At 42.5% G+C, this 13,709-nt stretch overlaps 1 protein-coding gene across 2 annotated transcripts in view; it reads right to left on the reverse strand.

Annotated features, from left to right (window-relative positions):
* Positions 1-13,647, reverse strand: part of LDLRAD3 (low density lipoprotein receptor class A domain containing 3) — a 279,192-nt gene extending 265,545 nt beyond the window's left edge. Inside the window, exons 1-4 of one of the 2 annotated variants that reach the window (XM_060303355.1) lie at positions 13,534-13,647; positions 12,740-12,972; positions 10,531-10,621; positions 5,426-5,660 (exon numbers count right to left, since the gene is read on the reverse strand). The gene's annotated coding sequence lies outside the window, so the exon portion shown is untranslated. Of the gene's footprint in view, positions 1-5,425; positions 5,661-10,530; positions 10,622-12,739; positions 12,973-13,513 lie in introns of both variants that reach the window. The other variant, XM_060303356.1, reaches the window with a different exon arrangement.
* Between the last annotated feature and the right edge of the window lie 62 nt (positions 13,648-13,709).

Here is a 13,709-nt window from a genome sequence, read left to right on the forward strand (position 1 = left end):
CATCCCACTCAGCTGTCCTGCCAATGCCGGTATCCAGGATCAAAAAGGGATTGGGTAAAGGACTCTGGAGAACCTAATGCCGATCTCGACAATGAGGGCTGAGATACAGGCAGGGCAGCACACCCCAATACAGACAGCTGACTGCCTGAATAAAGACACTGAGTCCCCTGAGTGCTCTCACATCAAGCGGGCTGCCCAGCTCCTCCCCAAAGCAAGAGTGAGAAGCGGCAGGAAAGGAAAAGAAGTACAGAAACCACCAGTTTCCAGTATTGGGGGAAGAGTCTGATTTCACAGGATTTGCTAAGTGTGTAGCCAAATGAGCCAATGTTTATCCTTTGGTGTATTTTTTGATTTGAATGAAGTATCAAATGAGGAAAACGAAAGTCTCAACACGCATCTTGAATTTGAGCTCCAAAATTGGTCTTCCTAGGAATAGAAAAGTTTTTCCATAAAAATAATAAGAGCAAATATTTATTGAGAGTTTTCTTAGTTGGGATTCCCCCGCGCAGAGCCTGAGACAAGGACTTGGACCAGGCAGTTTAATGGGAGAGACTCGGTGATGCTGGAGGTGGGATCCAGCCAGAGTGTGTGGGGAAGCTGTCCGCCGTAGCCACAGCCCAAATCCCACGGGGGCAAGTGATGAGGCTTCCGATATGCCAGGCATCGGACATTCCACAGGTAGGTCCTATTCTTTTCCTCATTCTCAGAAGAGGAAACTGAGACACAGGAAAGGTAAAGTGCTTTACGAAAGGTCGCAGAGCTAGGAGACGGCTGAAGATCAAACCTGCCTTACCCAACTCCTGAGTCGAAGCATTTATCCTTGTGAAAGTATTGCCTATAATGGGACTTCAGAAAAGAAAAAAAAAAGCAACCATTTGTGGATGGGAGGGAGGGAGAAACAATAGCAGGGAAGATTTTATATACACACTCCCTTCTTTTTATGGAAATAGGGAGACAGCTAATCTGGCCATAGATTTTTTAAAACTCTTAAAAATGTTGTCTAATGACTTAAGGAGACAGAATTACAGACAATCCCCTACCCAGTACTCAAATATACTGTATATTTAAAAGCACATGTTGCTTATTATTCCAGGGAAAGCCCAGTGGATATTGAGGCTACCGACGCACCACGCCACAGCTCTAGGAAGGCTGAGGATCAATTATTGAGTGTAATTCTTTACATGGTCTATGATTCTTCTCAGCTTGGATTTTTTTAAGAGGTCAAAACATGGCTTTCTCTGAAACAAAGCTCAGATGTTTTGGGTAAAGTTATAGACAGATGACATTTAGAGAAGGAAGCGGAGCTAATACAGCCATGGGTTCAGCTGGTCTACCCAGGGTCAGAGTGGATGAGAATTAATATTTGGGATGAACTTATTTTCAAGCCCCTTGTCCTACTGGGAGTGTGGGGTAATGTCATGCATGTGACGTGCCAGCTGTCCGCAGATCTAAGCAAACCTGGAGATCTGGTTCCAGGTAAATGATCTCCAGGGAGGCAAGGGGTAGCTTTTTACACAGATAATAAAGGCCACTAAAATGACACGGTTCCTCTCATTAGAGTTCTTTCGGCTCTATCTCACCAGTGTCACACCTTGTGCTCACTATCTGATTTCACCAGAAGGTTCTCTGAGTGAATTTGGAGCTTCTGAGTCATGATTGAGACCCCGTTGGTTGCTTTCATTCTCTGCCCTTGGGCTCTCCTGTCCAAGTTTTCTCAAACTTGATGTCTGCCCTACTTTAGATGAGATGGCAATGGGGTATCTGACACACTTCCCGTGGAGACGGTACCTCTGCTTGGTAAATCACAAATAGGAATCCACTATCCATACTTTTCTAGTAGTGGAAGAAAAAGAAACAGAACCATCAGAAAATGCTTAAAAGGTCTAAGATATGCAAAGAGGAAGAGCTATGTAGTGTTGTGACAGAAGAGATAGTAATTGTTTCCGTTATGTGACTCTGTGCAAGCCATTACACTGTAAGGTCAGTCCCAAGGGGAAGTACCATTTGATAAAGCCCAGTCCAGACAGACAAAAAGTAATTTACAAGTTCTTAACTGGAGAATTTTAGAAAATAAAAGGATTCTGATTTGTAAAATCTCACACACACCCAACATGTCTTATGATCACTTTTTTTCCAGTCTCCGTACACCACACACTGTCTAACACCCTCTTCCGGAAATTTCCTGGCAACATTCATTATAATAATTTGTTAGGCACATATTCACTCACTTCCTCCTCCTCTCATTGGGGAGGAGACTTCCCGCCTCACTGATGATGGCCTGGGCCACGTGCCTTGCTTTTGCCAGTGGAATATTAGCAGATGTAACCAGAGCAGAGGCCTTAAATTTGCTTGTGAGTTTTGTTGACCTCGTTTGCTCTTGTGATCTAGCATGAGAACACACCTGGGTATTTTCTGCTCCTTCCATGCAGGCCCCAGATCAAGCATACCTGGGGCAGAGCTGAACCCATTCACAGCCTGGAGCTAAGCCCAGTCAGCCCACAGCCTGAAGCAGAACCGCCCAGCTGAGCCCTGCCACCACCAGCCTTCTTGTAGCCAAAACCAGATCCATGTGCATGAGCGTTAGCCCCTGGGGGGTTGGGTGGTCTGTCCCTGGTCCATGTGTCTCTTTGTATGTTTTTCTCTCATTTGTACTAATTCTAATTCACAAAAGCCCAAAAGAATGGTGGCCCCCTTTCAGAGGAGAAGGAAGGGAAAGAAATATGTTAGAGCAAAGTCAGAATCTTCATTAAGGTACAGAAGGAAGAAAAAAGGCCGGAACTATTCATGTGTTGATAGTTTTTGAATTGTGAATAACACCCATGATAATAGTTACCATTTATTTGTTCTGTGACAGGCACAGTGTTAAACAGTTTTTTATAAGCAGTTTATAAACCTGAACATATTTAATCCACTCAATATCCCAAGAAGTCAGAATAACTATCACAGTTTAATAGAAAGAAAACTGATGCTTAGAGAGGTTACATATCTTGTTAGGAGGTGCCAGAGTTGGAATTAAAACTCAGAAAATCTCAATAATTACTGAGCAACCTAGACAGTGAACCAGTGTTAAAATGAAATACCATTCTTTAATGCAACAAATTGGCAAAGATTAGAAACACTCTAATACTGAATATTGGCAAGAGAGCGGCATCTCATAAAATACAGGTGAGAATGTAAATTGGTGCTAACACTGGAAAGCAACCTGGCAATATTTATCAAGAACCTGAACATTTGCATACCCTTTGAACGAGCAATCCCACTTCTCTGATTATATTCTAAATGACTGATCAGAGATGCAGCCGAAGATGCGTGTACAAGACTGTTCTTCGAGGCGTTGCTTATCACAGTGAAAAATTGGAATCAACTGAAATGTAAAATAGTTGCAGAACGGTTAAGTAGCTGGTATTGCTACAGGCTGGAACCAGATGCAGCCATTAAAAATCATAATTTTGTGATGTGAGGAAAAGTTTGTGCTATGGTCTGAATGTTTGTGTCACCTTAAAATTCAAAAGTTGAAATCCTAACCCCCAAGACAATGGTATTATGAGGTGGGGTCTTTAGGAGGTGATTAGGTCATGAGGGTGGAGTCCTCATGGATAGGATTGGTTCCCTTATAAAAGAGGTTCCAAGAGAGCTCCCTCGCATCTTCCTACATGTGAGCATACAGTAAAAGGATGCCACCTATGAATCAGGAGCTGGGTTCTCACCAGACAACTAGTCTGCAGGCATACTGATCTTGAACTTCCCAGCTTCCAGAACAGTGAGAAAGAAATTTCTGTTGTTTATAAACCACCCAGTCTCAGGTATTTTGTTACAAGCAGCCCAAATATGGACCAAGACAGTTTGCAATACACTCTAAATGGAAAAAATATATATATATATAAAACTGAATACATAATGTGACTCCAGTTTGGAGAGTATGCGTATGTGTTTGTGTGTAAGATAATACACTAGCGAGTAATCATGCGTTATTGCTGCATGGTAATTATCATTTTCTGTTGGATTTTTTTGTATTTTCTAAACATTTTTATATTTCTCACATTTTGTAGAATAGCAAATATTACTTTTGTTCCTAGAGAAACATATTTAAAATGATTATTTGAAAAACCAGCAACTATTTTCCCTGTGGAATATGAGGACAGGAGTCTCTATCTGTTTTGTTCACTGATGTATGCCCAGAGTAGCATCTGGCTCCTCATATGTGCTCAGTAAATATTTGTTGAGTGACTGAAAGGTACACCCTGCAGCATGTGCAGATCCAGTGTGTATGTTGCGTTTATCTATGGACTCAGAACCAGCCACCCACAAAACAACAATCATTTTAATAGGCTCACGCATTCCGTGGAGAACTGCTCAGACAAGACACAGTGGGATGACTTCTCTCTCTCTCTCCATGATATCTGGGGCCTTAGCTAAGAAGATGTGACTAACTGGAGGTGACTTCAGATGCTAAGAGCAGGAAGCATCTGGAAGCTTCTTTCTTCACAGGTCTGGTGCCTGAATTCCCATTCAGGCTGTTAACTGAAGCAACTACACACACACTGTGTCTCCACCCAGCTTGGGCTTCCACAGTGGATTCTGCATGAGCAGAATGAACCTTTATTACACTAAGCCACTAATACTTGGGGATTTATTATCATAGCAGAGTCTACCTTAGCCTGGACTAATACGATTTCCAAATACGGAGCTATGTCGTGTAATGAGAGGTACCTGAATTTACTTTGTCTTCTGGTCTTGGTCAGCCTGGAGACCCAGCCTGAGGAATGTCTTCCTGTTCCATCACGGGCAATCTGGAAAGCTGGCTTTCCGCTCAGTGCGGCACTTGAGACATACACGACTCGGATGAGGGTGCCTGCCCTGCCATTTACGAGCCACATGCGTGGCCCTGGATACGTTACAGAATCCTTCTGATCCTGTTTCTCATTTGCAAAATGAGAATGATGCTTACAGCACCTGTCTCAGGATTGTTGCGAGAATTGAATGGGATGAGGTATCTTTTATAAGGCACTTGACAGAGCATTAGCACTTATTCAATGTTAGTTGTTGAATTCATTCTGTTAGTGTACGGTGTCCATAATCTCCTGATCTGAAGGCTAGGATGGTGTCAGCTATGCACAATTAAAAAAAAAAAAGAAGTCATCATATCCACAGAGGATTTAGCATCTTTTGGATGTGATTAGGGTTAAGGGACAAGAGATAAAAGGAGGTGTTGAACTGCTAAAGCCATAGATAAGAATGGAGGAGAAAGACCTGCTCTTTTGATATATTAAATACCTACTTATTTATATATACTGCCTGGTGCCACAGGAGAACAGAACAGAGAAGGCAGATTTCATGCTGTCTCATAATTTGGGGAAAAAAAAGACACTAAAACAGGGATGGGGCTATAAAATAGAAGCAGAAAGTAGCTCAAAAAAAACCTTACCACGGGAAGCTTCCTGCAGACTTTGGCTGAGTGCTAAGCTCTCTAGCAGACTGTGCAAAAGGGCCTTGTGGGGCTGCCCAATACAGCTTTTCACCGGCCGGTCACGCCTTTCCCAAGGGAAGGCTGGAAGGTGTGCAGCTGGCAAAGGTAACTGAGTGACTGCTTGGGTGTCGTGCCCAGCACTGTGCCATGTGGGCTGGGTCACCCCAGACGTCCAAGATACAGCTGCCAGGCCCTGTGGGGGGGAAAAAAAAGAAAAGAGAAGCATGCAATTTTTGTGTTCATCACCATCACTCAAATTCGGAGGAGAAAATGTCTAAAAAATTCTCTCTGGCTTGCATTTTTTCAGGCCGTTTAATTTTTTATTGTTGAGCACGAACAATGAAACAGAGTGGTTTCCTGTTTCTCTGCCCCCACTCCACTGCTGAGGAATTTGGGTTTAAACTGCCGGAGAGGAACATTTACATTCTATAAATTAACTTCACTAAAGATGCTTAAGCGTTTACGAAAACATTGCCATTTTATACTCAGCTCTATAAAAATCTTAAAGAAAAAAAAGAAAAAATCCCAAACTGCAATGGGAAGCTAAGCTGGCAGAGACCACTCTGCTCAGTGCAAACATGCCAACAGCTTTACAAATGAGGAATCTGCAACTGGGATTAAGAGCCTGCAGATCATTTATCAGTGACAAAACAAAGATCCTTAGCCTCTGTACTCTGGTGCGTGGAGACTCCCACAGGCTAAGAAATGCACCTCAGAAACAATAGACAGGGTTAACTAATTACACCCACGTTAATGCTGGCAGCAGGGAACACTACTGTGCCCCGTCTTGGGTGCCCCAGACAGGTATTTTGATGTAAAGCAGAGTTTGGCTTCGGGGAGTCCTGGGTTTAAATCCTGGTTTACCTGCTAACCAGCTAGTGACCCTGGACAGTGGACTTAATCACTCACAGGCTTGGTTTCCTTCTCTGAAAACAAAGGACAATCATAACAAATTCCCTTTGTGTCTTCACTTTTGGACAAACAGAATAAAGCAAACAAAACTGCAGAGGTGTTCCACTGTGTATATGTTCAAATAAATGTGTTTGGACACCATTCCCCTTCCATCACAAAAAAGAGAGTGTGCCAAAGAAAGAAAATGAGAAACTCTGGTTCATTTCCCCCTTTACCTCTTTGCCATATTTTTTGGACTACACCTGGGCCTTCTCTGGCGCTAGGGAGAAGAGGTCACAGCTAAAATAAAAGAGAGACTAAAGAAATTAAATTTGGCTTGTGATTCTGAAGGTGATGGTTTAAGAATCATTTTGACTCTTGACTTTAGAGAATTTTCCCCTTAAGTGCTTACTTTAAAATCTGTGACCTCCCCATCCTGTAGTCCCCTAACCCCTAAACATACAGACCGATCTCACTGCTCCCTTAATGGAGGGGCAGTAGCCCAGCAGAACATACACTGGTGTTCACTGACTTGGAGACGCAGACCCTGTTTTGTAGCCTAACTTCTTTGGACAGCAGATTCCAGACCCCTACAAAGAGGGAATTGGAGCTGACACAGAAACTCGTGTTCACTAAAACTTAATGAAACATACTAAGTGTTTCTAGTTTTTTCCACCTAATTGACATCTTTTCTGTCCATCAAAATTAGGTGGTCACCCCAATGGATCAGCATCGTCTCTGAAGCTATATCCTGAGCAGCACTTAGAAGAGAATTTCCAAGGATGAATCCCGTATTTAATAATCATCACTACCACCAACATGCTATCACTATTTGCAGTTTTACCTTTGCTATGACACATCTATTTTCTTTACAAACTCAGTGGACAATGGCTTAGCAGAGTGGCATTCTTAGTTCCAACGCCTGCTTAGTGATGTTCTAGGCCAGCGCTTCCCAGTAGAACTTTCTAGGATTCTGTAAGTCTTTTCTACCTGTGCTGTCCAGAATGGTTAACTACTAGCCATATATGGCAATAGCACTTGACAGGTGCCTGAGGAACTGAATTTTAAATTGAATTAAATATAACTGTCATGTGGGGCTATTTGCTACTTTAATGGACAGCACAGCCCTAGACACGACCCACTTAGGACTTGTGCTGTCCAGTGGAAATATAATGAGAACCACATATGTAACTTAAATTCTTCTAGTAGCCACACTAAAAGAAAAAAAAAGAAAAAAGAAAGAGATAAAATTAATTTCAATAATATATTTTATTTTTATTGACTATTCAAAATACTATCATTTCGGGACTTCCCTGGCAGTCCAGTGGTTAAGACTTCACTTTCTAATGCAGGAGGTGCGGATTTGATCCTTGGTTTGGGAGCTAGGATCCCACATGCCTTGTAGCCAAACGACCAAAACATAAAACAGAAACAATATTGTAACAAATTCAATAAAGACTTAAAAAAAAAAAGGTTCACATCAAACAATTCTTTAAAAAATAATACTATCGTTTCAACATATAATCAGTAAAATGTTAACTAAATATTTACACTCTTTTGTTTCATACTAAACCTTAAAAATTCAGTGTAAATTCGGTATAAATTTTATAATTACAACATATCTCAATTTTGGCTAGCCATATATATATATTTTTTTTGGTACGCGGGCCTCTCACTGTTGTGGCCTCTCCCGTTGCGGAGCACAGGCTCTGGACGCGCAGGCTCAGTGGCCATGGCTCACGGGCCCAGCCGCTCTGCGGCATGTGGGATCTTCCCAGACCGGGGCACGAACCCGTGTCCCCTGCATAGGCAGGCGGACTCTCAACCACTGCGCCACCAGGGAAGCCCTGGGCTAGCCATATTTCAAGAGTTCAACAGCCACATGTGGCTAGTGGCTACCATATTGGACAAAACAATGCAGATATTGGCGACTCTGAGGCTAACTTTTCTATCTGTAACATGGGCGTGTTTACAGCAACTATAACCAAAAATATTCTTGTGTTTAACTAGGGATGTTAAAGAATTTTCAACACAAAGTGTTAAACATAAACACCGAACTTGCCATATTTATTTTTACCAAAGTATGCATAGTAATGCAAAATATTTGGTGTTTCCTCTCCTTTCTAAAGATGTTTCTTGTTCTTTTGCTTTATAGTAAATAAATTAATTTCACTGACATGTCAATATTTACTGCTAATTATACAGGAACAATTCTACCATTTGAAGAAATGGAATGTTATTGTGTATCATAGAATTCATAAGCTCAGTGCCTAATAATGTCCATATCAATAATTTCCATTAGGGCTTCCCTGGAGGCACAGTGGTTGAGAGTCTGCCTGCCGATGCAGGGGACACGGGTTTGTGCCCCGGTCCGGGAGGATCCCACATGCCGCGGAGGGGCTGGGCCCGTGAGCCACGGCCGCTGGGCCTGTGCGTCCAGAGCCTGTGCTCTGCAGCCGGAAAGGCCACAACAGTGAGAGGCCTGCATACCGCCAAAAAAAAAAAAAAAAAAAAAATTTCCATTAGTGTAATGGGACACAGTAGAAGCTGCTCCAGGAATAAAAATGTGTAATGAAAAAGCAATCATTGAGAATCATTTAGCAGCAAAGTAGATAACCAATAAGCCAATGACCTGATCAATGGGTATTAGGTACATTAAATGCAGAAGATGATTCAGAAGTGTCCATTAGCAGAAATTCTAACAAATAAATTACAAAATAATAATCAATACAGGTAGCTGACAATGTAACCTGTAACAGTGGATCCGGAAGCAATTTCAAAGATTTGCATTGCTCACACTTGAATGCCTTTTCAAGTTGTACATTGCAAGCTACACTTCCTCTCCCCATCTTAAGCCCCCTCTTTAATGCTTTTCCTAAATTAGCTTGTTGTGTCATCCTTACCATGTAGTAATGAAAAATGGATAAAGACAGTCATGTGGATTTTCTGTCTCTTCAGAACACACCTTAATGAAACATACTCAATATATGCTAACGACTCTGGAGGCAAAAGCTATGGTGGTACAGCCTTTGCTTTTGAAGGCAGAGGGAACTTGAGAGGGAGGTAGCATGAGGGGTGGACTGGGGGGACCAGTTATAAACACTGGATGGATGCCTTTTAAACTTGGACAGGAAAATCATTTTGCTATGATTGTCCAGAATGTCAGCCTGGCTCCTGACTGTGTTCTTGGAGGGACAGTAGTCTTGAGCAGGATCTTATTTCGCTGCCCAGGGACTGAACTTAGACGCCAGTCCAGCAGGGGCTAGAGGCTAGAAGCAAAATTCCCTGATTCTTACCCCGTTTGAAAGCAAAAATGTTTCAAGGAGGAAAAAAACACAAACCAGATACAAAGTTTATTATTAGAGACACAGCACAACATATGGGAGAGCACACAGGGAAGCAGTTTATTTATTTAAGTCAGAAGCAGGGCAGAAATACATACCCAGAGTGGAGTGTGGGCTCCTGAATGAGGAGTGCAGTAAAGAGGTGATTTAAATCACTTACACAGGACAGTCCTTCCGGGTCTTTCTTTACATTTGGCAGATTATCTTGTTTCTTTTTTTTTTACACCTGACTGGTCCTAGGACCCTCCCCAAGATGCGTGCGCAACTTTTTGCTAAGATGGATCCCACCACAGAGGGCTGTGGGTGCACGTCCGCAGGTATTATGGGGTGCCCTTCCTTTTAGACGCCCAAGAGCCTTCCGGCACATGTGCAGACAGGGAAGTTTTCCCTGACTTAAGGAGTGGGCCCCTTATCTATTTACTTGAGCAGAGCTCAGCTTCTGACACTAGCTTTGCCCTTGGAGTGTCTGGGTGAGCACGGAGTTTCAATTTTACTCCACTGGACAAACAGCAGCTGTCCAGACCAAGAGCCCATCTATCCCCTACCTCAACTGCAGAAAGGGAAGCAAAATACAATTCCTGTGGCCTTGTACTCTGCCAGACTGATCGGAATCATTCCTTCCACTTTACAACAGTTTATGTAGTTTGATTTTGTATGTCCGATAAGCATTTACACATTACAAAGTTAGCTGACTGGGAGAAGACAGGATACTGATACAGCTATTACATATTATTTAACTGGTACAATGCTTTCGTTTGTTTCTCTGGCAGAGCAAGATTTTGCTTTGCTTAGGAAAACAAGCAGGAGTGGGCTATGAGCCATACTCACTTGTGAAAGACGTGCCCTGCCTTCAAGGAGCTTGAGCCCAGGATAAGGCAGGCATCCCATGTCTTTTCTCTCTTCACTCTTCACCGAGTGGCTGGAAAGGAAGCAGAGGGCTGTCGTTTACCGAACACTTACTTTGTATCAGGCATCATGCTAAGTACAGATTACTAATCACTGCTAGAGATGAGAAAAGTGCATCATTTTGAACACAGAGGGGAGAAAACCCTCTGCCCACCCCAATAGCAAAATCCGAGAAGCCCAAGATTCCAGGAGAAAATGTCAGCAGGGCCCTTTGATATTTTTTGTACATAACGAGGAAGTTAACCTAAAAGTGGTAAGGTGGGGCTGTTGTTTGCCCTTTTTAATGCTAAAGAGATAGTACTGGTGTTACTGGGTGCCAGGATTAAGCCACTTCAAGTGAGATCAGTAAAATCTAGAAACACCATCCTTTCAAAGCAGCAAATAGTATCAGGTGTCAAGAGGTACAATCTGAATACTTCTTTGGGGTAATTTCTGGAAAAGGGAAAGAACCCTTTAGTTATGCATGTAAAAGTAAACAACACATCCACTGTTTTAAGAGAAACTATGAGATAATTATTACTATAAAGGTGATGTTAAAGTATAATATTTTTAAACTCATGACTCATACAAATATAAAATGAACACATGTCAAAGATTTTATTCGACTCATTCATTAATTAAGGAACCAGTAAGATGATACAATGAGTTCAAGGGAGAATTCAAAAAGCAGATACATACATGTAGAGGTTGATATAAATCTGTTTAATAGATGCAAAACTGGCTCTACGGAGGGTGGTAGGGGCAATTTTCAAAATCTATTTGCATGTTGCGGTAGGAAGAATTTTGAGCTGTCTGCCCCCTGGTGTATACATCCTATATAATCCCCTCCCCTTGAGTATGGGCAGGACTGTGAATATGACGGCTTTCTTCTCATGATTAGGTTACATTAGATGACAAAGGTGAAGTGAAGGGATTTTTGCAGGTGTAATTAAAACTTTGGGACTCTGATTTAATCAAAAAGGAGATTAGCCTGAGTGGGTCTGATCTAATCAAGTGAACCCTTAAAAGATACCAGACCCTTCCTGAAGGAAGAGATTTGAAGCATGAAGATTCTGCTGGCCTCTGAGAGGCAAACTGCCAAGCAGTGGAGGGCACATGACAGGAAATGGCAGGCAGCCTCTAGAATCTGAGAACTGACAGCCAGCAAGAAAGCAGGACCGCAGATGTGTAACTGCAAGATGAATTCTGGCAGCCACCAGGAACCTTGGAAGAGGAACCCAAGCCCCAGAAGAGACCAGGTCACGACCTTGATGTCAGCCTGCTGTGACCTTGGGCAGAAGACCCAGCTAACACGCCTGGACTCCTGACCCACAGAAAATACAAGATAATAAATTTATGTTACAGCAAGTTGTCAAATTTGTGGTAGTCTGCTACGGAGCAAGAGAAACCTCTTACATATGTCTACAGAAAAGAATTATTTGCATTGGTACTGATCAGCTACCACTTACAAAGCTGTAAGACAGCTCAAGGCAATGAAAGGTACAGAGACCCCACAGAATCAAATAACCTGGAAGATAACACCTTGATTTTTATTGACGGTACCCAGTAATCCATTTGGTCCCTACTATGAGAAATGTTTCATTTGGTAAATTGCCTGTTTCACAGGCAATATTGCTTGATTTTGTTTTTTATTTGAAGAAAACCTTTCTTCCCTCCTGAAGAGATTTAGACTACACTTTAATTTGTTTTTCTGGGCATATGAGGGGGTGAGGAGTGGCTAGCTACTGGGAATTACAGAGTGGAGACCCAAGAAGGCTGCAGAAAGCACCAGCAGGTCTGAGCTCCCTCACGCACTAGTCATGGCTGAGAAAACGGAACTGGGCAAAACCCAACCTGGGCTGTGAGGCTGATATTCTGTGTGAAGTAAAAGTCAAGGCTGATTCCATCCAGTCACATCCATTTATCCACTCAATAAACAAATCCAGTGCCGACCTGATTCTAGACAGAGGTGCACTGGTGAACAAACACCAGTCAAGTCCCCAGTCTCACGGGGTTTACATTCCAGAGGAGGGAAAATAACTCAGATTTGGGGATCTATACTGAAAAGTTCCAGAATTTGAGAACTATACTGATAGTTGACCATTGTGTTCAGCCACGAAGAAACTTCTGAGGTTAAAGGTTGAGCTCATACCTCTGTGGGAAGAGTTTCAGAGAAAGTTCAGTCGTTAATCATCCTGGTAAGAGTCAGATCCAAGTACAGAGAATGAGGCGAGGATACTGGGTTCTTAGACCGGCCTGAGGCTGGACACACAGGCGCCCACTCTGACAACGGCGCCCAGACTCCCAGAGAAATGCAGACTTAATAAGGAATTGCCCTCGTGCTGAGGTCAGCCCTTGGCTGCCACACAGAGGTTGCCCTGTGCCCTGCATAAAGAAATATAGAAAATACAATAATAAATTAATGTTCTGTTAAGCTGCCACGTTTATTTCTGTGGTTAGTCATAACGACAGCTAATACATACAAATACTTACACTGAGCTGGTCTTTTTCCTAAGTATTTTACATATAATAACTTATTTAATAGTCACAATAACCCAATGTGGTAGATACTATTATTATTCCCATGTTACAGATGAGGAAATTGAGGGAGAAAAGGGCTGAGTGATTTCTCCAAAGTCCCATAGCTAGTGAGTATGAGAGCTACGATTCACACCCATACAGTCTGGCACCAGGACCCTAGCTCCTAACCCTCACTAGGCACCATCTTTGCAATAAGGGTTCTCTTCGGCATGGACAGGAGTAGTTCTGCCTTGTCCTTCTATTACCCCAACACTTCAGTATTCTCAATAGCTGTAGTCCATCTTCAGCTGTACTGCAGGAGAAGAAGGAATTTTTATATTTTCTTCTGGCCACAGTGTGGGGGGGCTGCTGATCGTACACCAAGTAAAACCAAGAGTTACTTTACCATTCTGGCAAACCTGTCACCTGTTAAAAAATGCTTCTTTCCTCATCCCTGAGCCGCATTTCTACTTTGTTTTTGAAGAAATGAAGTTTCTCCTCCGGGTATTCTGTCTTAGAAATATATACGGCTCATCTCCCCACTAGGATTCACAAGCTCTGTGATGGCGAATCCCTTGCAGCTGCCCACAAACAATAAGTAA

Source organism: Globicephala melas, chromosome 8, assembly GCF_963455315.2.
Source record: "Globicephala melas chromosome 8, mGloMel1.2, whole genome shotgun sequence".
Lineage (NCBI taxonomy): Eukaryota > Metazoa > Chordata > Mammalia > Artiodactyla > Delphinidae > Globicephala > Globicephala melas.